This window comes from Erinaceus europaeus, chromosome 17, assembly GCF_950295315.1.
Source record: "Erinaceus europaeus chromosome 17, mEriEur2.1, whole genome shotgun sequence".
Classification (NCBI taxonomy): domain Eukaryota; kingdom Metazoa; phylum Chordata; class Mammalia; order Eulipotyphla; family Erinaceidae; genus Erinaceus; species Erinaceus europaeus.
In genome coordinates, this window is record NC_080178.1 from 45,940,692 (window position 1) to 45,964,728 (window position 24,037).

The 24,037-nt window shown below is 45.3% G+C and overlaps 1 pseudogene; it reads left to right on the forward strand.

The window, feature by feature from the left end:
- The first annotated feature begins 11,037 nt into the window (after positions 1-11,037).
- Positions 11,038-23,289, forward strand: LOC132533728 (NADP-dependent malic enzyme, mitochondrial-like; annotated as a pseudogene).
- Positions 23,290-24,037: the final 748 nt, after the last annotated feature.

Below are 24,037 nucleotides of genomic sequence, written 5' to 3' on the forward strand. Positions count from 1 at the left end.
GTGATAGTTTCTTTGGATGTGCAGAAGCTTTTCAATTTGATGTAGTCCCATTGGTTTGTTTCTGCTTTAGTCTTCCTTGCAATTGGGTTTGAATCATCAAAGATGTCCTTGAGGTGTAGGTGGGAAAGTGTTTTACCAATGTTTTCCTCTAAGTATTTGATTGTTTCTGGTCTGACATCTAGGTCTTTGATCCATTTGGAGGTGATTTTTTTTTTCTGGTGAGATAAAGTGGTTCAATTTCATTCTTCTGCATGTTTCAACCCAGTTTTCCCAGAACCATTTACTGAAGAGAGCCTCCTTTTTCCATTTAATCCTTTGTGCCCCCTTATCAAAGATTAGATGCCCATAGGTGTTGGGATTTACTTCTGGGCTTTCAATTCTGTTCCACTGGTCTGTGTGCCTATTTTTGTTCCAGTACCATGCTGTTTTGATGATTATGGCTTTATAATATAGTTTAAGGTCTGGGAGTGTGATGCCTCCATTTCTGTTTCTTTTCCTCAAGATGGTTTTGGCAATTCTAGGTGTTTTCAGTTTCCAGAAATGATTGTAGTGTTTGTTCTATTCTCTTAAAGAAGCTTGGTGGAACTTTGATGAGTATTGCATTCAATTTGTATATAGCTCTGGGGAGAATATTCATTTTGATGATATTTATTCTTCCAATCCATGAGCATGGGATATCTTTCCATTTCTTGGTATCAGTTTCTATTTCCTTGAGTAGCGACTCATAGTTTTCAGTATACAAGTCTTTCACTTCTTTGGTCAACTTTATTCCTAGGTATTTGATTGATTTTGCTGAAACAGTAAATGGGAGTGATTTCTGGATGTATTCTTCTTCAGATTTAGTGTTTGCATACAAAAATGCCACTGATTTTTGTACATTGATTTTGTAGCCTGATACCTTGCCTAATATATTGCCTAATAACTTCCAGTAATTTTCTAATGGATTCTTTAGGTCTTTCTATGTATACTATCATATCATCTATATCATATCATATCATCAAATAGTGAGAGCTTGACTTCTTCCCTTCCAATCTGTATTCCTTTGATTTCTTTCTCTTGCCTGATTGCTATGGCAAGAACTTCCAATACTATGTTGAAGAGTAACGGTGACAGTGGACAGCCCTGTCTAGTCCCCGATCTGAGGGGGAATGCTTTCAGCTTCTGTCCATTGAGTATGATGTTGGCTGTTGGTTTGCTATATATAGACTCCACTATCTTGAGGAATTTCCCATCTATTCCCATTTTTTGTAGAGTTTTGAGCATGAATGGGTGTTGGATTTTGTCAAAGGCTCTCTCTGTATCTATTGAGATAATCATGTGGTTTCTGGCTTTGCTTTTATTGATGTGGTGAATGACATTGATTGACTTACGGATGTTGAACCAGCCTTGCATTCCTGGGATGAATCCCACTTGGTCATGATGCACAATCTTTTTGATGTGTTGCTGTATCCGGTTGGCCAAGATCTTGTTTAATATTTTGGCATCTATGTTCATCAGAGATATTGGTCTATAGTTTTCCTTTTTTGTTCTGTCCCTATAAGCTTTTGGTATCAGAGTGATCTTGTCCTCATAACAGGTGGAAGGCAGTATTCCTGTTTCTTCAATCTTATGGAATAGCTTAAGAAGTATGGGTATTAACTGTTTCCTGAAAGTTTTGTAGAATTCGTTTGTGAAGCCATCTGGTCCAGGGCTTTTGTTGTTGTTGCATGCTTTTCTTATCTAGGGTTACTTCTGTCTGATTTGTAGTTTCTTCTAGGCTCTTGTCTTCATTCATCGGAGTAGCAGTTTTATTTGCCCTTGATCTACCCATTTTAATGTGTTTTTATTTTTATGTTCTGCTGTTCCTCAGTTGCTTTGTTTTATGTACAAGTCACACTATACTAAATACCTTTATGACAAATGCAATCACCACTCTCAGAAATTACAATGGTAACTAAAGCAATGACTGAAGAAGTTTAACCAATACTAGTTACTCCCACAATGTCTCCAGTTCAAGAAAATATAGCAACCAAATTTAAATGGAAAAGAAAGAGAAAGGAAAAAAGGGATAGCAGGAATAGACAATTATGCAAATCTACTGTCTACTGTAGATTCTAGGGTAGCAAGAGGGGAAGGGGAAGTAGAGCAGAGACACCCACAGAGTCCCCTCTGAGTCAGACTTCTTTCCTGAAATAGTTCAAAAATAAGGATCAGTGAATTCAGAAGGCAGAGGGAGGAGGAAGGAAGAAAGGAAGACAGGGGGAAAAAGAGAGAAAAGAAAAAATAAAAGGAGAAAACAGGAAAAAAATCAGTGAAAGGAGAGTATATATATATATATATATATATGTATATGTATATGTATATATATATATTTTTTTAATTGGCTTGGATGTGAGAGAAGGGCGATAGTGTATAGAGAAGGTATGAAAAGTGAGACAAGTTTCTCTCACAGTGGGTGATAATTCTTGTCATCTAGCAATGGAAAGTATACTAAGAGTTAATTTTGGTCACCTGAGGGGGGGAAGGGATATGCGTGTATATATAATAGTATTTGTAAAACAGAGCAGAGTAAAAGCCCAAGCAATGAGTCTACAGCTTGGTCATCTCCCTGTTAGCCTATGTAAGTTTAGTCTAGACAACTGATTGAGAAAGAAAACACAATACAAAGCGAATGTGAAAAAAAGAAAGAAAAAACTTTCAAGCAGGCTGGGAGAGGCTTGCTTGATCAGCTAATTGTCACTTGAATGGGTCTAAGTCCCTAAATCAGAGAAACAATAAAAATAGCCTAGAAATTTGGAAGCAGGGTTTATTGGCACCCTGGTGGGCCATGAACCTTGGTAAAGAAAGGAGCTCCATGGGGAACCTGCTAGCAGCAGCTCTCTACCCCTGAGGTCTGGTTATGGGGAGAGGAGGGCTGAGACAAATAATCAAGAACTTTCCTTTCTTTTTGATCTAATTTTTAATCCAAATTGAATTATAATCACCTCCCTGGTCTACCTTTAGGATGCCTACTTGCTTGTCCCGCTGAAAGCCAGGATTTCAATGCTTTCTAGCAGTTGATGTCACAGCCCACTGGTGCTGCTACATTCCAGTCACCATCTTGGATCTTCCTCTCAACATATCTGTTTCTAGTGTTCTGAAGAGTCTACAGGGGCTGGGTGGTGGCACACCTGGTAGAGCACACACATTACAATGTACACGGAGCCTGGTTTAATTTTATATGTGTCAACAACTATAGTGTACACCATTATCCCCCAACAAAATGATTAAAAATATTGATAAAAAGAAAAATAAGAAGAATCAAAAGAATCTCCAGACTGCTTCCCACAGGGCTTGGATTTGCATTCTCCCAGATGTATAGAAGGCTTTCCCTCTCCCCATCCCCTCGCCAGCACTTGGTGTTTCTGTCATTTCTGATGTCTGACATCCTCACAGCTGACATCTCTTTGTTGTTCTTACTTGCATTTCTCTGATAACCAGTGACTGAATGTTTATTCACATGTCTACTGGCCCTTGAGATCTCCATCTATCACAAGGAGATAAGAAACTGTCCTCAGGTGTCAGTAACTGTCCTGTAAACCATGATTTCTCCCAGGAAAATTGCTTGTGGTGGGGGATGGACTGCAGAGCTAGCTCAGAGGCAGAGGACATGCATGAGTTTGATTCCTCAGTATCTTGTTTCTGAAAAATACATCAGAAACTTGTGGCTTCAAACAGTGAAATGTCTCATCTCACTGCTGGAGGCTTGCATCCTGGAATGAAGGTAATGGTAGGGTCATGAGCTTTCTAAAAGCTATGGGGGGGGGTCCTGTCTTATCTCTGTAGCTTGTGAACTTCACAAGCAAGCCAAGTCCATCCTTAGTTTGTAGATTCTCCTGCAGTCTGCCATCATCACTACATGCCCATTGGCCGGGAGCCATTTCTCTGCTTTATAGATGATAAGCTTTGAGACAATGGAAACCCTCAAGACAAGTGTTAATTCCCCCCTGGGCAGGCCATTTCTCCTTAGGTAAACCATTTATCAGTAATCAAGTGAGTCAACACAAGTGAGTCAACACACAGTTTGGTTCCTGCCATTTGTTGCAAGGAACATTCCGCTTTGAAGGTTGCTCCCCCTCCCCCCTCCTCCAGCATTCCCTCTCCTTCCCCAAAGCCTTATAATGCCTGTATTCACAATAAAATTTTGCTGCTTGATCAGAAACTTGTCTTGCTGTCATTCTTCGTGTCTCATGTTCTTTGATTTCAGGTCTCATTGGGTTCCTAGCCCCTGTTCACCGCCCTGCTGGTCGGGGCATTCTGGCACCCAGAACGTGGGGCGAAGAAGCCTTCTGGACCTAGAAACTCCGCTGATGGAGAGGGTAGGCCTACCCGAATTCAATGAGTCACCTTGGCCGAAGGAGGGTAACGCAAAGACTTGCATAGATAGCCACAGAGATACTGGACCGTGAGTAGCATCTGGAGGAGAGTGTCACAGCGGCTGAGGTAAGCAAAACCATGGGACATGAATTTAGCAAACAATATTTATTCATTATAGGACTCAAGGTGTCACTCAAGACACGAGGAACTAGGGTTAAAAAGAAAGAATTAAAGAAGTTTTTAGATTATATTGGAAATATTTGCCCCTGGTTCCCCCAGGAAGGCACTATAGATGAAAAACATTGGAGAATTGGTGACTGTATTAATGATCACTATCAGTCTTTTTTCCTGAACGTGTAACTGTTTCTGCCGTTTGTTACTGGAATTTAATGATATCTTAAACATTTATAATAATCACCCTGATATTAAAAACCTTATTAAAGAGGGTGAAAAGGTCCTCCGGCAACTTTCTAGTCCGCTGTCCAGGACAAAGTCCCCATCCCCATGCCCTTCTGTGATTATTGATCTTGATTCCCCAGTACCCAGTCAAAATAAAATCCTCCCAGCACCAGATGAAAGTAAAAGCCCTGTTCCCCTCCCTACAGGTTCCACCGCACTCACTGAAGTTCTCTCCATTGACCCTCCTATTGCTAATTCACATGAGAATGAAACCCAGCATTCTTTCCCCGCCTCTATCCAGTTTTACAAACCCCCCCTCTCCTGAAGCACTTCCCTCAGAGAATGAGGCTTTGCTAGAAAAAGAGGCTGCCAGATACTACAATCCTGATTGGTGTCCTCCTCCCTTTAATTTCCCTCCCTATATCCGTGCCCCTGCTCTCCAGCCTGACCCTCTTCTTGACAATCCTTCTATCAGGCAGGCATGCTCAGGAGCCCTTACAGGAATTTCCACCCTCCGCAAGGTCCTTGCTGACCGGAGAGAGCAGCTTCAATTAATGAAAGAAATAGCTGCAGTTACAGAAGAGCTTACATTCTTAGCCTCACCAAAAAACCCAATCCCTAAAACTAAAACTAAACCATCTAAATCAAGACAGGTTTTGGCTTTCCCTGTTACTCGGAGCCAGGCTCAAACTGGCTAACCCTAACCCCTATGCTCTTCCTTGTCCAAACTGCCTCCCTACACCACCGCCCCTCCGTTTTGTGCTCCGGTCCTTGATTTGGCCAATAATACTGATTAGACCACTTTCTTTAAAACTGTAAAATGTACCTTAGCCTAGAAAAAAAATTTCAAGGATTTTTCTCTGTTCGGCGGCGGTAAACTAAGCCCGCCTGTTCCGCCTGCACAGCCAATCACGGCTCAGAGCCCCTGCTCCACAGATTGGCAAAGACTGCAGTCAATCATTCCCTAGTTACAAAAGCCCCACCTGGTTAGATAGTCTGTGAGTTAGAAATCAAAAAAACAAAGCGGTTTTTCAAAGGGAAAATTTTCTTTTCACCAAAAATGTATGTTTTAAGTCTGTGCTAACCTTGTTTTCATTAATGTATGTTAACCCCTAAGTAACTAAAGTTGTTTCAAGTTTTAAATAAGATTTAGTTAAGCTAAATGTGGTTTTAAAGATCCGGACTCATAGAGTTGGCACACCTTTACCAGAGTAAAATATAAGACAGTTTCGTCCTTCTGATAGCTAATATCAACATCAATTCATTAGTTAAAATATTTTCTGAGATCTCTAGGCATGGGAAAATGCCTCTACAGTCTCTCTCACTCTTGTGAAAATTGTAGATATTACCAGCACCTCAATATCAACTGCCACTGTTTGTTAATTTAATTCCATGCTTGAACTGACTTTCTAATAACCCAGTCAGTGTAGAGCAGTGGCCTTGCCAGGAAAAAAAAGGGTTAAACATATTCCTGGCCTGATAAAAAATTTTCATTCAACAGATGTGATTCAACAAAATTATTTAGTGTAAAATAATCATCTAAAAGAAATGTTAACAGTAAAAATTTATTTTAACATTTTAGTTATAAGTTTTATCTTAGCTTTTTAAGTTACCTATCCAAGTCAAAGTGAAAGATCAATTAAGTCGTGTACCCACCCTTGTTCATAGCTGCCTTAAGGGTGTGATAGCTTTGTGATAAACAAAGGTCCTAGCAAATAAAGTTTAACATTTTACTTAAAATTGTTTTTAATACTGGCTTGGGTTAGTAAAAGATAACACAATGGTTATGTTAATTATTTACATGTCAGAGGCTTTTGCTCTGGTTTTCCTCTTTATATCTTTCTGCTTTTAAAAATTATCTGGTTTTAAGACACTGCCAGAGGTTTATTCTTGATAAATTAAGGTAATAAATGGTGTTTTTGGTCTGATAGAAGATTTGTTTTGGCAAATCCTGATTTAACAAAATTAATATTTTGAACATTTAAGTTATGAGGTTTTATTTTAGCCTTTTAAGTTGCCATATTAGAGTTCTAAAGAACAAAATCTATTAAGAGTTTTATATCTATGCTTACCCATGATAGCCTTGTGATGAGTAAAGATCTTAGTAAACTAAAGGTATAATAGTGTGCTTAAACTGTCTAATCAGTTTAAAATAATGCCAAAAAAGGTAAACATTTTATCATGTCAACACTTTAGGTATTGACTTTCTATAACATATTGGTATATTCTAATAAAAAGCCTTCTAAAATCATAGAAAAAAAAAACTCAAGCCAATTCTAACCATTAGATCATCAATTAACTTGGTACAAGTTCTCTCTCTAAGTAAATAATTATAGGTACATCTGCACATGAAGAACTGACTGCTCATATGGTAAGATTTAAAACTAAACATTTTTTATTTTTATTTATGGGTGTGTGATGACTCCTAAAGTCACTCATATCCTAAAATTTTTCTCATTTTTTTTTACAAGCCTCTAAATATTTTAACGCTTGACCTGCCATAGTGAGAGCACTTTACTGGCTCCTGCATTGTTTAATTAAGATCCTGTTATTCAGACTTTTAAGATTAATCTCCATTGATAAAAGCCAATGCTCTCTGACAGATTGATGTAATTCACCTGCCCATGTTTAGTAAACAAAAACTTTTTTTTCTCAGTTGATATTTTTTCTAAATTTATTGGGCTACAGCTCAAACAAGAAAAACTAAAACCCTGGGAGTCAGGCTGTAGCGCAGCGGGTTAAGCGCAGGTGGCGCAAAGCACAAGGACTGGCATAAGGATCCTGGTTCGAACCCCGGCTCCCCACCTACAGGGGAGTCGCTTCACAGGCGGTGAAGCAGTTCTGCAGGTGTCTGTCTTTCTCTCCTCCTCTCTGTCTTCCCCTCCTCTCTCCATTTCTCTCTGTCCTATCCAACAATGAGAACAACAATAATAACTACAACAATAAAACAACAAGGGCAACAAAAGGGAATAAATTAAATAAATATTTAAAAAATTAAAAAAAAGAAAAACTAAAACCCTTAAGCTTAATTAATAAAAAAAGGGAAATGCACCCCCCAGTATTCAGTTGGCTAAAGTGTCAATGAAGTAACATACTAAATCTTCTTAATATTTACAAAAATTCGAATTGTCCATTTATTGTATCTCATTGACAAAGCCACCCACTTTTCCAGTCACAGAGACATATTCTTTTTCTCTTTTTCAACACTGGATGTCCATGTTTGTTTTCCTTTTATTATGGTGGATGACATTGCTCTTGCAAAATCCACAGAGTCCCTGTTGGCAAGTCCTTACCACAAAGGATGCCATGGCAGTAGATACTCCAGCTAACCTCACCAGCCTATCCAAGTCTTCTCTTTCTGCTGACCTACCACTGCTGACTTTATCTTTGCATGTTTATTGACTGCTCACTTTTCTCAAAATATTCCTCGATGTTCAAGGAACCTCACCTTGACTTCTAATGTGTATGCACCTCCTCTGTGTTTTGGTACAACACCATCCTATATTTTCATGTCAATTCTTCTCTACTTGGTCCTTGCCTCCTAGTTTTGCTTGTTCCACAGCTGACCCTCTATGAAGAGAAAAATTTCATCAGTTGGCGCTGACCAGAAGACCAGACGTGCTGTGTTTCTTCCCCTAGACATCACATCCACTGACTGCTTCCCTTAGACTTGCTGGTGGCACGCTAGGACACTCTATATATTTCTCCCATGAATTTTCTGACAAATTACAACAGGTTATAGACTCCACCACAAATAGTCTTGAGTCACTACAGAGCCCCTTATGAGACCCTTATTAGTCTTTTGTTAATGATTACCTTAAGGTCCTTTATTTTAATAAGATTACTGATTTTATAAAATGGCAGATTGACTCCTTGGCATCAAAACCTTTGCAAATACATTATCACAGACTTGATTTGGCTGACAGAGGCCTGGCTAAACCTGAGGATGACAGACCCCCTTTTCAGATGGCATAAAACTCAGAATTATGCATCGAGACATCCAACCATGGCAGGGCAAGGACACCAGTAAGGGGTACAAGGCAAAGCACTGCAGGGGGAGGACCCTATCGTCCGCCTCTGAGTCCCCCGTGAAGCAAACCTGATTTGCATGGAGGTTGGTGTCAGCAACAAAAATTGTTTCCCTAGAAACTGTGGCTCTGCCTCCCCTCCCCAAAAAGACACCGAGAGCCTTATAAGATGCGGGCAGGTTGGTTTTGCACCCACTCCGCGGGAGGAATCAGGTCAATACTTCCTTCCTCTGGTTACGCCCACCAAACCTGCTGTTAGGGTCTCTGCTCCTCACCCCCATTGCCTGCCTCAATTTTAAATTATAAAAAGGGAGGATATGCCAGGAGCCATTTCTCTGCTTTATAGATGATAAGCTTTGAGACAACGGAACCCCTCAAGACAAGTGTTAATTCCCCCCTGGGCAGGCCATTTCCCCTCAGATAAACCATTTATTAGTAATCAAGTGAGTCAACACAAGTGAGTCAACACACAGTTTGGTTCCTTCCATTTGTTGCAAGGAAAATTCCGCTTTGTAGTTTGCTCCCCCTCCTGTTGGGTAGTATACCACCTCCCCCTGGCTTTTGCTTAAACATATGCCTATCTAGGGATTTACTGAACCCATTCAAAGCTTTGGTCTATTTACATAAATCACTTTTACATTTACATAAAGCACTCCCTCCAGGGCATTGGTGGTTCAGTGATAGGATTCTTGCCGGCTCTGCCCCCTCCTTGTCACACTCTGATTTTCACCAGTCACTTTTCTCTCCACCCTCTCTATATCACATCCTGTTTCCACCCTACTTGGAGAGTATAAAAACAGCTGCTCTTCTGATTAAAGACACTTGGAAATTGCTTTCCGGCTCCGAGAGTTCCAGAGTGTATCTCCTGCAAAGTTGGTGCGGCACGAGTTCCTGATCCCTCTCCCACGCAGCAGCCTAGATCGGCTCCAGTTGAGTTCTCTCCAACCCAGAGAGCACTAGCTCGGGAAGAAGTACCCTCAGGCTATCCCAGCACCCTCCCCCCTCCTCCAGCATTCCCTTTCCTTCCCCAAAGCCTTATAATGCCTGTATTCACAATAAAATGCAGCTTGATCAGAAACTTGTCTTGTGTCATTCTTCGTGTCTCATGTTCCATCATTTCAGGTCTCATTGGATTCCTAGCACCTGTTCACTGCCCTGCTGGTTGGGGCACCCATTTCTCCCTGTGTGTCTCTCTCTTTCCTCTTTTTGGGAGACAACTGACAGACTAGATGACAGCGCCTCTTACCTTAAATTGTCGGCAAAAACCCAATTTCTAAGTAAGGTCACTAGGATTAGGGTTTCCACATGCCAGTTAGCTGGATCTAGTTCCTCCGAGGGGTTAGCAGGATATATCTAGCTATAGTATCACTCTCTAGCAAAAGTAACCCACCTCCATCCTCATTTATGGACTGCTAGGTCATGCCCCGGCACTTTTTATCCCATGTCATCCTCATTTTGAAGTCACTCTGATCATATTCCCAGAGGCTTTATTCACTAAATACAAAAATAAAAACAAAAACATAAGATGCAGACCAGTGCACTTGTATGTATGTGAGTGTCCTGGATCCAACAAGCTCACAAGTGCCCTGTGGAGGGTGATGGTAGGGTAGGCTATGGTTGTGGTGCCAGTGAGAAGACAGGTGTTTTCTGGCCCCACAGAATAAACAGTCTAGTGGGAGGCCATTTGCACTCAAGATGTGGCTTCCTAAATGATAACCTCTAGACAGGCCTGAGGACAGAGCCTGGTGATTAGCATGCCTGGCCTCTGGCGCCCTCTGGTGACTGTGGCTGTGTCTCCCATAGTGGGCTGTTCATCACCATTCATGACAAGGGCCACATTGCCACCATGCTCAACTTCTGCCTGAGGATGACATTAAGGTAGGGTTCTTCTCTTCTGTGCTGTTACTTTGTGGTGCACTGGGTCCTCTCAGCCTGGACCAGAAAGAAAGCCACCGCAGCACCAAGGGAAGAGTCATCCTGTCTTAGCTAAGACAGGCTCACACACCTGATAGGCCTGACAGAGTTAGAGTGGGCCAGAGAAAGGCTTCCAGGGATAGTGGGGGCTGAGGGTTTGAACCCATATCCTGGTGCATGGTAACCTTGGTTTTTCTGAAGGATGATGACAGATGGGTTCCCTCCACTGAGCCTGCAGAAACCACAAATCCTCAGAGGGGAGTCAAGGGGTCAGAGTCCTACGCTGGCTCAAGTAGGCTGGCATCCAGAGGAGGACCACTGCAGAAGCATTCCCCCTGTCTTGCAGGTGTCGTGGTGACAGATGGGGAACGCATCCTTGGCCTGGGGCACCTATGGCATGTGCATCCCTGTGGGAAAGCTGGCACTATACACAGCATGTGGGGGCATCAACTTACACCAGTGCCTGCCTGTAATGCTGGATGTGAGCACCAACAACCAGGTAATGCCCCAACCTGAGTCACAAGGGCAGGGATGCTTCTGCCTCAGGGCACCTCCTCTGCACAGGCCACATCGGAGAAGGAGAGAGAGAGACAGAGCGAGAGAGAGATGCCAGGCCAGGCAACATATGTGTCCAGCAGAGAAGTAGTTACAGAAGCCAGAACCCCTTTGTTGCCCCAAAAAGAATTTTGGTTCTTACTCCCAGAGGGGGAAAATGTTAGGGGAAGATGACCTGAATTCCACTGGGACCTGAAATGTTTGTCACCAAGTATCTTTATTTCTATACCATCACTGAGAGGGAAGAGAATCTCAAAAACCAGAGGAAGTCAGGTACTTTTTTGCTTATCTTGGAGAAAAGGGGAAAAAGGGAGGACATTTGGAAGAAGTAATAGGTGTAGGTGTGACTTAGAAAGGAAGTGAATAAATAATTAAAATGAATAAAAATGGGCAAAAATATAACTACATACACACCTATATATAGACACACAGAGAGAGAGAGAGAGAGAGAGAGGAAAATATACTCAACCGACACCTATGACCTCAGAACTATAGCAATTTCTACTGGAGAGGGATGGAAACACAGAACTCTGATGGTAGGGGTAGTATGGTATTAGACCCCTATTATCCTATGATTTTGTAGCACACTATTAAGTCACTAATAAAACATCAAATTAAAAGGAACCAGGAAAAGAAGCCAGACCAAGTAGGACAAGGGCCTGGCCCAGGTGTGAGCCCCCACACCACACAGGGATGCTTGGCACCAGGGGAAATTCAGGTGCTGTGATGACTTTACTCATTCTTCACCACCTCCTCCTTTTCCTTTCTCTCTCTCTCTCTCTCTCTTTCTGAAAAATGTGGTCCTGGGCAATGAAATTACCCATGCCTTAGTCCTGGTTCCAAAAAGCTAAAGTCATGGAGAACATGAAGAGAAGTGGTGAAAGTAGAATAGTGGTTCCCATTCTAGACTCTTTTCTTCAGTCTTTTTTCCACCAAAGCCATCCTTAAGGCCTAAGATGCCTTTTCCCAGCCACCAGAATTCAGCTGTTCTCAAGGTCATGTGTATTCTGAGTTCCCTCCCAAGTTACCTTTTGTCCTACTGTGTCATTGCTTTGTTTGTTTGCTTGTGTCTGTCTGTCTGTTTGTTTGTTTTGCCAGGGCACCAATCAGCTCTGGCTTATTGTTGGTGCTAAGGATTGAACCTGTGACCTTGGAGCCTCAAGCATGGTTTTTTTTTAGTATTACCATTAAGCTGTATCCTTTGCCTCCCTGCTGAAAGGTGTCATTTGATCAGATGCTCTGGCTTCTCTTGGGGCAGAGCACCCTGACACAGGATGAGGAACTGAATGAACTGCGTGTCTCAGTGGCTCTTCAGGGACTGGGTGTATCCAGAGTTCCATAAAGAAATTCCCTCCCACAACTGGTTTCTCATCTCCTGGCAAATAGAAACCCAGTTCTAGCACTGAGTATCTACGGATCAGTGTTTGTGTTCCATCCTGATTATCTTCTTAGGATAAATTCTTAGAAACATAAGGCTGGGGGGATAGCACAGGGTTTCTACACAAATACTTTCCTGCCTGAGGCTCTGAGGTCACAGGTTCAACCCCCAATCACACCATAAACAAGAGCTAAGCAATGTTGGAGGGGAGGGAGAAAGAGAGAAAGGAAGGAAGGAAGAAAGACAGAGAGAGAGAGAGAGAGAGAGAGAGAGAGAGAGAGAGAGAGAGAGAAATGAAGGAAGGAAGAAATAAAAGGAGAAAGGAAAAGATGGTCCTGCAGGTGTGGATGGGAGGGAAAAGTTAGGAGCTATGCTCCAGTGTCTCTCTTCTGTCTGTCTGTCTCTACCTCTGAACAAGTAACTAAAAGAAAAACAGTTGGGGAGAGAGGCAGGCAGTGGTGCACCTGGTTTAGCACACACTGCAGTGTGCAAGGATCTTGGTTCAAACCCCTGGTCCCCACCTGCACGGTAAAACTTCACAAGAACTGAAATAAAGCTGCATGTGTGTCTCTGTCTCTTTCCTTCTCTATCTCCCTCTCCTCTCTCAATTTCTGTATCTATCCAGCAATAAATAAATAAAATAAAGTTATAACTTACAAAAAGGAAGAAAAACAAGTGACTGCCAGAACCAGCGGTTTTGTTGTGCAGGCACCAAGCTCCAGGACCAACCCTGTGTCAAAATTTAAACAAAGAAACAATTAACTGAGCTGACCTCACCTCTGAATTCAGAGACAGTAAGGGCCATCAGTGGTGAGTGTGTGTGGGGTGTGGGCTTGGGTGGTTCCTGAGGCACATAGGGGAGGGAACCCAGCATCTAAAGTCCAAAGAGGGAAACCTCCAGGCCCGAGCTGTTCTGACTGGAGGCAGGCTTCAGGATGTTATGAGTGGAGGGGAAATGTGTCCTTCCCACAAAAGGTTCTAGCATTCAGGATGCCTCACCCCTACCTGGGGCCAGGTTGAGTGAGTGAGCAGGTCCTGTGGATACTGGCTGTGAGATTAATGAGGGGACATCTCCTCCCTGGAATGTGGGTGCCCTCACTCTGTGGAGAACTGCCCAGGGGAAGCCCAGCTAAGGCCAGTGAGTTTCTTGCTCTGTCTTGCCCCAAATCACATCGACCAGCTACACACACACACACACACACACACACACACACACACTTGGAGCCAAAAAGAAAGATCCAGAAAAAGGAGCTGAAAATGTATCTGAAGGGACGAGTATGCTGAGGAGGACACATGAGACTGAGGCTCAAAGGGGCAGGAATGTGGTAGATGTTTGGAGAAGAGCCAGAGGGATGTCATCCAGAAATGCCCAGAGAGGTTGTCCTCTGGCCTAAATAAGCCAGCACCTCCCACAGTGCTCTGGCTTCTCTTGGGGCAGAGCACCCTGACACAGGATGAGGAACTGAATGAACTGCGTGTCTCAGTGGCTCTTCAGGGACTCTTCAAGAAGCTGGGAGTAGCTGCAAGTGCTGGGTTCAAGCCCCAGCACCACGTGAGAGCATCACAACACCAGGGGCACTTTATGCCTGGTGGACCAGTGCTGTTTCTTTCTGTTTCATGCCCCCACCCCAAACAAAAAATAGGGAGCAACAAGGCACTAGGGGGCTTGTCTGGTAGAGTGCACATGTTACGTGGCCAGAGGACCCTGGTTTGAATCCCAGGCCACTGTGTGTGAGCACCTGCAGGGGAGACACTTCCTGTGCAGAGGAGCAGTGCTGTGGAGGTGTCTCCCCTTCACTAGCTCTCTATCCCTTTCAGTATCTCACCCTTTCAACTCATTGCTGGGGTTCAGTGCCTGCACAGCTCCACAGCTCACAGAAGCTTTTTATTTTCTTTCCTCTAGATAAAGGGTGAGTGACAGAGAGATAGAGAGGAGAGACACAGAGAGAAGAGAAACCACAGTGCTGGTCCACTACTTGTGAAGTCCCTCCCCATCCACATTTGCCCACATGTTGTGGCTGAGGTTCAAACCCAGGACCTCTTGCATAGTAGCATATACTCTCACTGACTTCTCCACTCAGATACGGAATCCACTGCCTCATCCAGTTTGAGGACTTGGCCAGTGCCAATGCTTTCCGTCTGCTAAACAAGACTGAGAAAAGTACTGCATGTTCAGTGATGACATCCAAGGTAGGTTCTGCCTTGGGACTGAGTATCTGGGACTGGCTCCCTCACACAGGACCACCTGCTGCCAGCGTGCCACTGTGGCTCCACTGCCTCATGACTCAGGCTTCCCTGTGACCTGGGAGAGAGTGCTGGGGCTTTGCTAAACCACTGCTCCTTGGAGACCATAGCTGCATCCAGGGAGATGAGTATTACATGACTGCATATATCTGTGACTGTACAAGGACGCAGGGTCGAGCCTCTGGACACCATATGGGAGCACCTACAAGAGGGAAGCTTCATGCAATGGAGCAGTGCCATGGTGTCTCTCCTCTTTCTATCTCTCTCACTCTTAATCTATCTCTGTCTCTTGACGTCTATCATACCATATATATATATATATATATATATATATATATATATAATTTAGGCATTGAGCCCTATGAAGAACACTGGTGACCAAAAAAAGGAATGAAACATGTAAAGGGCATTCTAAATAATGCAACCAGCTAGTACAAGCTGGTAGTGAGCTACAGTTTCAGCCTCTCTCCACAGAAGAAGCTAACAAAGACCTGGGGCAGATACAGTAAATGTTTAAAGCACTTAATATATAGGGGTCCTATGGTGGCATGGCTAGTAGATCATACAGGTTATCATGCTCAAGGACCCAAGTTCAAGCCCCCAGTCCTCACCTGCAGCAGGAAGCTTCATGAGTACTGAAGCAGTATGGCAGATGTCCCTCCTCTCTCTCTCTCTCAACCATATGTCTGTCATGTCTGCATTTACAGGGAATGACGAACTATGAGTAGTGTGTCCCCTTTCTGGTGGCCTTGAAGACCCCAGGGGTTGGGAGGGGCTTCTAGTAGACACTGATAAGCACGACCTGGATTGGAAGTGCCAAGGAGGATCCAGAGAGGGGTCCTCAACAGTGGGGACTAGAAAGATGTCCCTAGGGCCTGTGACTGCAGATAGAGGACACTCCACAGGGACAGGACTCTCTGGGGAGCATCCATGCTCACTGCCAGTCCAGTGTCTGGGCATGCTGCACCAGATGTTCCTGCCTTTCTCTCTGGTCCCGGCAGAGCTGCCAGCATGCTGAGTCAGAACAGGCCAAGTAAAGCAGTCCGGGGGTTGAGGTTGGGAAGTAGGGGTGGGGGCCTGTGTCCTTCATCCTTGGGTAGACTCACTGCAGAATTTGGGAGGAAATACGTAGCTCTGACTCTGGGGACTACTGCTGGTCTGTTTGGGACCAGGAATGTCCCAGAAGACACCAAAAAGGGGGTGGTGATAGGAGAGTCCTTGCTGGAGTCCAGTAACTCTGCACTAGGCTGGGGAGAGGGAAGCCCACCTGGTCTTCCCTGGTTTCTCCCTGGTCCCTGTATCTATAGGGGTAGATGGGGGAGGGCACATCAGGTCCCATCACCTTTATGCCTCCCAGTGGCCACTTGTGGCTTCCATTAAGTGACCCAACTCAGCCTCACTGTGACACGGGGCTGACAATGGGCCCACAGGGACAGCTGGCCAGTCACTATGGCTAGCTTCCAACAAGCCCACCTTCTACAATAAATGGTTCAACTGGAGGCCACATTGGCTCCCTATTCAGCCCTCATTCCCTAGTTGATCTGAAGGGTTTGTCAGGTGACCAAGAATCTGGGGATTAGCATCCTGAAAGGACATTGCAGTGGTTTTGCAAAAGGGTTTTCACTCCTGAGCCTCTGAAGTACAGGTACAATCCCAGCAGAACCATAAGTTTGAACTGAGCAGTGCTTTGTTTAAAAAATAAATGGATAAATAATGAAATCCCTCTTGAATATACATATTTGAAATACATACATACAGATATATGAAGTATTGGGGCCTGGGTGGTGGTGCACCTGGTTAAGGGCTTTATTATCATGCGCAAGGACCCAAGTTCAAGTCCTCAATCTGTCGCTACCTGCAAGGGGAAAGCTTCGTAGGTGGTGAAGCAGTGCTGGAGGTTCTCTCTACCTCCCCCCTCTCAGTTTCTCTCTGCTCTATCAGATAAAATAAATAATGTAAATAAATAAATAAATGTTAGCAAGAAAGATAAACTACATATATATGAAATACATATACATATTTGAAAGAAACATGGTTAAGGTGGGAGGCTTTGAAGGAGACAGGCACAACAGCTCATTCAGATAGTGCACTCCTTTCTCCTGTGCACAACTCAGGTTTGAGCCCAGCCCCCACACACTGGAGGTGCTATGGTCTCTCTCTCTCTCTCTCTCTCTCTCTCTCTCTCTCTCTTTGTCACCAGGGTTATCACTGGGGTTCAGTGTCTGCCTGACTCCACTACTCCCAATGACCATTTTTTTCCTTGAGATGGAGAATGAAAGACTTCAAGGGAAGGAGAGATACCACAGTACTGTTCCACCACTTGAGAAGCCCCCACCCCTCTGCAGAAGCTCCCTTAGGGTGGCTGGGGGACTTGAACCCAGGACCTTATATATGGTAATGTGTACACTCTACAGGGTGAGCCGACTTCTGATCCCCCCTTTCTAAGTCCTTAATATGTCACCCAAGAGCCACCCCCAACCCCCATGAAAGTCAATGTTGGAGAAAAAAACAAACCTTCTGTTGTAGAGCTCAAGACTTGTTGTTCAGCCTTTGAGGTTCTGGGCTGAACTGTGTGTTGTGGGGGGAGTAACTTTTTCCTCCAAAGGCACCCCAGGGAGAACACCCAAAGCCAGCTAGGCAGCCAAGGGGTTGGGGGGCTCAGGAAGCCACATACACTGCTGGATATAGAGAGTACCAATGGTCAAAGGTCAAGGTGCTGCTCAGAAGTCTAGGAAAATTATATTTGGTGACCTGGGGGAGCAAATTGCCTGTCAGTAGAGCAGAGAGCACCTTGGCAGTGGATACTGTCAGGGTTATTCAGATTCCAGCCACCAGAGAGAACATTCCACTCCCAGCACCAAGGCCCTGCCTTGGGGCTGTTCTGATGATGGTCTTTGAGCCATCTGCTGGTCAGAGCACAATCCCTCCTCCAAGAGGCAGAAGGCTGTGCTGAAATAGGTTCCCAGGCTGAGGAAACCCTGGAATTCTTCTAGGGAAGATTTACAGGCGCTCAAAAAATCATCAAGTTGGCAGAAACACATCTTTAGACTCCAAGAGATCAACATTAAAGAGGGCTCTGGGGAAATACCTATCCAAAAAAGGGGACCAGAGACTTCTTTGCTGGATTTCGAGGGCCTATTGTCATTCGGGGAAAGATATCTATCTTTTGTGTCATAAGATCTGTGAGTTCAGATTTGTGACTCCCTGACTTGGCTTTGGAAGTTTCTTTGAGTTGAGTATGATTTCATCAGCCCAAGAGACCTACTCCTACTAGGTCCCCAGACAATCTAAATGCTCTGCAAACCAAGCTGTAAATTCATGTTCGAATCTTTTCTCCCCTGTCTGCAGTAGTGTAAGGCCCTGGTGATCCACTGGGATAAAAATGTAGGCCAAAGACTGTGCTTGAGTCCCCACACAGCAAATCAATATAAAGGGCTGGTGTGTGTGTTTGGGGGGCGGGGTTTATTGGGAGAAAGAAAATCAGCATCCCCTGACCCTGGTTTCCTACCTCTCCCTAAAGAGCCCCTCTTCTCTTCTGGTTCCCATTCACTGGTTTTAATATCCACAAGATTATCATTATTTGATCTGGTCCATTACTATGTTTGCTTCTGAGTGGGAGGGCTACACAGCAGCTTCTGTCTTTACATAACAGACTGTTAATTAGGTCTTCCTCAGTCTCTCTAGGAGCCAGCTGGACACACGGGGCACCCCCCACCCCCACCAAGTAGCTGAGCTCACTCTGCTCTGTCACAGGCACAGCCTCCATGGCAGTGGCTGGGATACTTGCGGCTCTGTGGGTCACCAGAAGCCGGCTCTCTAGCCATGTGTTCGTCTTCCAAGGAAGCGGGGAGGAGTCGGGGTTGTAGGTGCTGCCAGGAAATGGAGAAGCCTAGAGGCAGCCTGGCACGATGCCTCATCTGGACACTGCGCTCCTTTGCCATGTGCACGGGCACTGCATTGGAGGAACATCCAGACCTATGGGCTTTTAGCACCCTCTCTCATTTGAGGATCCTTGCGTCTCCCAGGTGTGGAGGGAGGAGGGCTGGCTGCTGCCTCCCTGGGTCTGAGCCTGTCCTGTATGGCACCCCCAGGCTGCCCTGGGCATCACTCACCTCCTGGTCATGGCCCTGGAGCAGGAAGGCATCCCTGCGGCTGAGGCCACCAAGAAGATCTGGATGGTGGACTCCAGGGGACTCATTGTCAAGGTGGGTTGGCCTGGGGGCAAGACATGGGGTATCTTACAGTAGCTGGAGATGGGGTGCTCACCTGTGAGGAGGCAAGTCTGGCAGGCAGGAGAGAGAGGAGGAGGATGAGGGCAGGGCCTGCTCTTTATTTGGATTGATGGCTTGATTGATTTTGCCACCAGGGTTACCACTGGGGCTCGGTGCCTACACTGCTTCATTAGTCCTGGCTGCCTTTTTTATGTAGAGAGGAAGAGATAGAGAGAAATAGGAAGGGGAAAAGGAGAGAGAAAGATAATTACCCTGCAGCACAGAGTGACCCCACTCAGATGTCACTTAGAGCCTGAACTCAAGTCCCAGATTCCACTAGCTTAGAAAACTGGGGAGAGGGACCCACGAGACTGTTCAAAGGTCAGAGATGAAAATGTAAAAACTGGGGCTAGGAGGTGGCACACCTGGTAGAGCACAAAGGTTCCCATTTGTGAGAACCTGAGTTCAAGGTTTCAAGTGCCTGGTACTGACCTTCAAAGGAAAAGTTTCCCAAATTATAGAACAGGCTGAAGATGTCTCTCCTTACTCCCTTTCTGTCACTCTCTGTCTCCATGAAAGAAAGGGAGAAAAAAGAAAAGAAAAGGAGGAGGGAGGAGGAAGGTAAGAAAGGAACAAGGAAATAGTGACCACCAAGAGTAGTGGAGTTATGTAAGCACTGAGCCTGGGCAATAACACTACTGGCAATAATAATAATACTAAAGTATAAGTACCATGGACACCTGCATCTGAGAGCCATATATTTCAGTGGGCAGGGTGTATGCCTTGCCATGCACTTGAATCACATTCAAACCCTAGCACCACATGGGAGGGTGTCATTACTGGGAGAAGCTCTGATGCTGTGATGGCTACCCTTGTGTGTGTGTGTGTGTGTGTGTGTGTGTGTGTGTGTGTGAGTGTGTGTCCCTCTCTCTCTCTCTCTCTCTCTCTCTCTCTATTTCTCTCTCTCAGAAAGAAGTACAGAGTGCTCTCTGTGGCTCAAATGCAGCAACTCTCCCCAGGTTCCTCACAGCTACACCCTTTCTTTCTGTCTTTGCAGGGGAGGAGCCATCTGAGCCCTGAAAAAGAGACTTTTGCCCAGGACCATGCTGAGATGGGCTCCTTGGAGGAGGTGGTGCAGCAAGTGAAGCCCACAACCATCATAGGTAGGAGGGTCGGCCAGGCTCGGAGGTATTGAGACTCCATGCTGGCAAAGCTCTTTGCTCAGGCCACGTTTTTTGTTGAGCAGCTACTGGGTAAAAGTCTTGGGACTATGGGGACAGCAGGGGCCCTCCTGGCAGAGTGCACACGTGACCAGACTTAAAGGCCTGAGTTCAAGTCCCATGTCACCAAAGGGAGAGGCAGCAGGAGGGGAGATTCCCAAAGTTGGAGTTATTCTGCAATGTTCCCCTTATCTCTGTGTTTCTCTTTGGAGGAAATAGGGGAAAGGGGCCACTGGTGGAGGTATGCAGACACAGAGTCCCAACAAGAACCCTGATGGCAAAAAATAGAATAAAATAAAATAAAATATTATAGTATTGTAGGATTGGACTGAGAAGAGAGAGTTTGTGTCAATCACCTGATTATGCTTAGTGAAATAAGTAAGATAAAAGATATCTATCAGATGCTTTCCCTCAGGGACATGGCCTCCTTCCATGAGCGCTCCATAATTTTCGCACTGAGCAACCCCACCAGCAGGGCCGAGTGCACAGCTGAGCAGTGCTACTGCAACATCCAGGTCAGAAGGCCCTTACCAGGCGGGCAGATGAGCCCTCCAGGGGAAGATGACCTGGGGCCTGGGAGCCTGGAGGAGGCATGGACATGACCCAAGAGCTGTGGGGCTGGCAGGCAAGTGGGTGGGTATCCAAGTGGACAGGTGAATGGTCAGGCAGGTGGGCAGCTGGAGGGCAGGTAGGTGGGCAGGCTGAAATAGGCAGGCTCTGGGACCTAGAGCCTGCATAATCACTTCCAGTTCCATCCATGTTGCCCCAAAGATCACAATGTCAAGTTTTTTTGGACGCAGAGTAGTATTCCATGGAATATATATCCTGGTACTTACTCAGCTTATCATTACATTTAGGCTGCTTCCACTCTTAGAAGACTCTGATGTGCTTCATGGATTCTTTCTGGACAACTCTGGGCATTCATAAGAACAGCTATATTTGACTAAATATTTATTTTGATGAGGGGAGAGAGAGAGAGGGAGAGAGAGACTGCTGAGCTCTGGCACATGAAAGGCATACCCTCGGGCTTGGGGGACCTGTACTCAACTGCTGGTGTCCCCCTGTTGTAGTGAGTGAAGCTGAGTGTTTCTGAGAGTTTAGTCAGTGCCAACCTCCCCCCACCCCCCACCAAGCCAAGGCTCAGACTTTGGCTTTGTTCTGGAAATGGCCAAACTCAACTTCTTTCTCTCTTCCCATTCCCTACTCCCCTCCCCAAGAGCACCCCACCCCACCCCCCCAGCAAAATGTCCAGGAGGTGTCAGAGCAGCACCTGTCACAGGGGAGACAGTACCCGCCCCTCAGCTCCATCAGAGATGTGTCTCTGAGAATCGCCATCAAGATGAGGACATCTGCCCTGTGACACTGGCAGGGAGGCAAGTGGCCTTCTCTGTGGCTTGCGGAGAGGAGGGGAGAATGGTGCAGAGGAAGCTGGAACTGTGCTACCTGGGCTGTCCCCTCCTTGCTTCCTGTCAGCCATGCTCTCACCCAGTGCTCCCACATATGTTTGTGCACACACAGGTATGGAAAGACATAGCTGCACATGTGTGTACATGTGCATCTTATGCATGCACATATGTGTTAATGTACATGTGTATACACAGAAAACTGTATGGAACCAGAAATGGAACCTGAGAGCCCAGGCCATAAGCGTAAATCAGAGTGGCCAGGTGGTAGCTCACCTCGTAGAGAGCACAGGTTACCTAGGTTCAAGCCACGATCCCCATCTGCAAGGGCATCTTCATAAGCAGTGGAGCAGTGCTGCAGGTGGCTCCAATTCTGTCTCTCCCTCTAATTCTGTCTCTCACTTCTATCTATCACTATCTCTGTCTCATTAAAAAATAATAACCACAGGGCAGAGTGGATCCATGCAGGCACTGAACCCCAGAAATGCCCCTGGTGGAAAAAACAAATGTGGAGCAGTGAAGTTATCTTTGATGATTCCAGGAATGCTGAGGACATTATTATATTGTTATTTATATTAATATACATATACATATATACCTTACATCTTTTTTGTTGATTAAACCAATTTTTTACTGTTATGTTGGCTGGATAGTGGTTTACAGGACAGTTGTTGACACATGGGTGCAATCTCTCACCTGCAGAACACTCTCAATCTTAACTTAGGTCCTTCTGTTCCATCATGCAACAGAAATCCTCCCTTCAAGCTCCCCCACGGCCATTTTCCCACAACCTTCCCCAGAGTCCTTTGCTGTTTTTGTGCAATACATGAAACTCAGTTCAATTTTACTTGTTTTCCCTTGCTGTCCTTGACTGTTAAGATCTGCCTGTGAGTGAGATCATCCAGTATTCATCCTTCTCTTTGGGGCTGATCTTATTTCACATGATTCTTTCAAGTTCCATCCACAATGAGGAAAAGGAGATGACCTTGTCATTTTTCACAGCTGATCAGTGTTCCACCAGTGCTCCACTTTCTTAGCGACTCATCTGTCATTGGGCATCTGGTTGCTTCGAAACTTGGGTTGATGCAAATAGTGCTTCTATGAATATACCTGAAGTATTTATTTCCCCAATCATTTTTAATATTTGCAATATTTGTTGGATAGAATCAGAAATTGAAAGGGAAGAGGGAGATAGAGACAGAGAGATGCCTGCAGTACTGCTCAATCACTTGTGCAGCGTCCCTCCTGCAGATGGGGACTGGGAGCCTGAGCCCTTGTCACTGGGCATTGTATCAAATGTGCTCAATCAGATGTGTGATTACCTGGCCCCAATTATTATTTGTGTTTTTTCATTTCCTAGAATTGAGGAGCTTCATAGTATATAGTCCTCCTAACTGTCCCTGCTCCCCTAGCTGGTGCCCTCCTTAGGGGCACACTAACGGCCGTTCATCCCCCACCCCGACCATCTCACAGGTCCTCACATATGCCTACAAGCACAACCTGGCCACTTACTGCCCGGAACCCTTGGACAAGGAGGTGTTTGTTTTCTCCCTGGTCTACACTCCTGACTACGACTCCTTCTCACTGGACAGCTACACCTAGCCTAGGGAAGCCATGAGTGTGCAGATGGTCTGATGCCATTTCTGCAGGGCTGGGGGCAGGGACAAGGGAGGGACACCCACAATACAGATGACCTCTGATGGCTGTCCTTGTCACTGTCTATCCCTAAACTCTCTGCTCAAGAGCAGAAGCCCAGGGACATCTTGTCCCACAGGCCCTAAGTGCCCATCTTTTTAGAACCTCCCTCAACATCTGGCTTAAGGATTTCTCCAGACTTTCTGTTGCCAGCTCTGAACCTAAGCTTGTGAGAAATCTAAAAGCCCCACCTGGAGCTCAGCCCTGACAGTGCCCATAGCTGCTGGTGGGGACAGAAGTGTGCCATGTGGGGAGTCACTTGGACGGGAGGAGAGTGGTTCAGGACATGCAGCTGAGAAGTGAGAGAGCAGAGTGGTGGAGCAGTAACTAAAATACACGAGTCACAAGCATGAGATCCTGACTTCAATCCTTGACATCGAGTGTGCCAGTGATGATACTGCATGACACAGGAAGCAGACACTCAGGAAACCCCTGCTGCCTGCTCTGCCTAGAGCCACACTGCCATCTTTCAGCCACAACAGGCCCCTTTCGTGCAGGTCTTAGTCTCTCCATATCTCCCAGTGTGCTGACACTCAGTGTAGTGTCCCCAAAGCATAGCTCTGTCCCATGACTCCTGGATTCGGGCTAAAGATTCATGGGGATTGGGGGTTGTTCCAGAACATTCATTCCTTCAGAAAAGTCCAGGCTTAGGGAG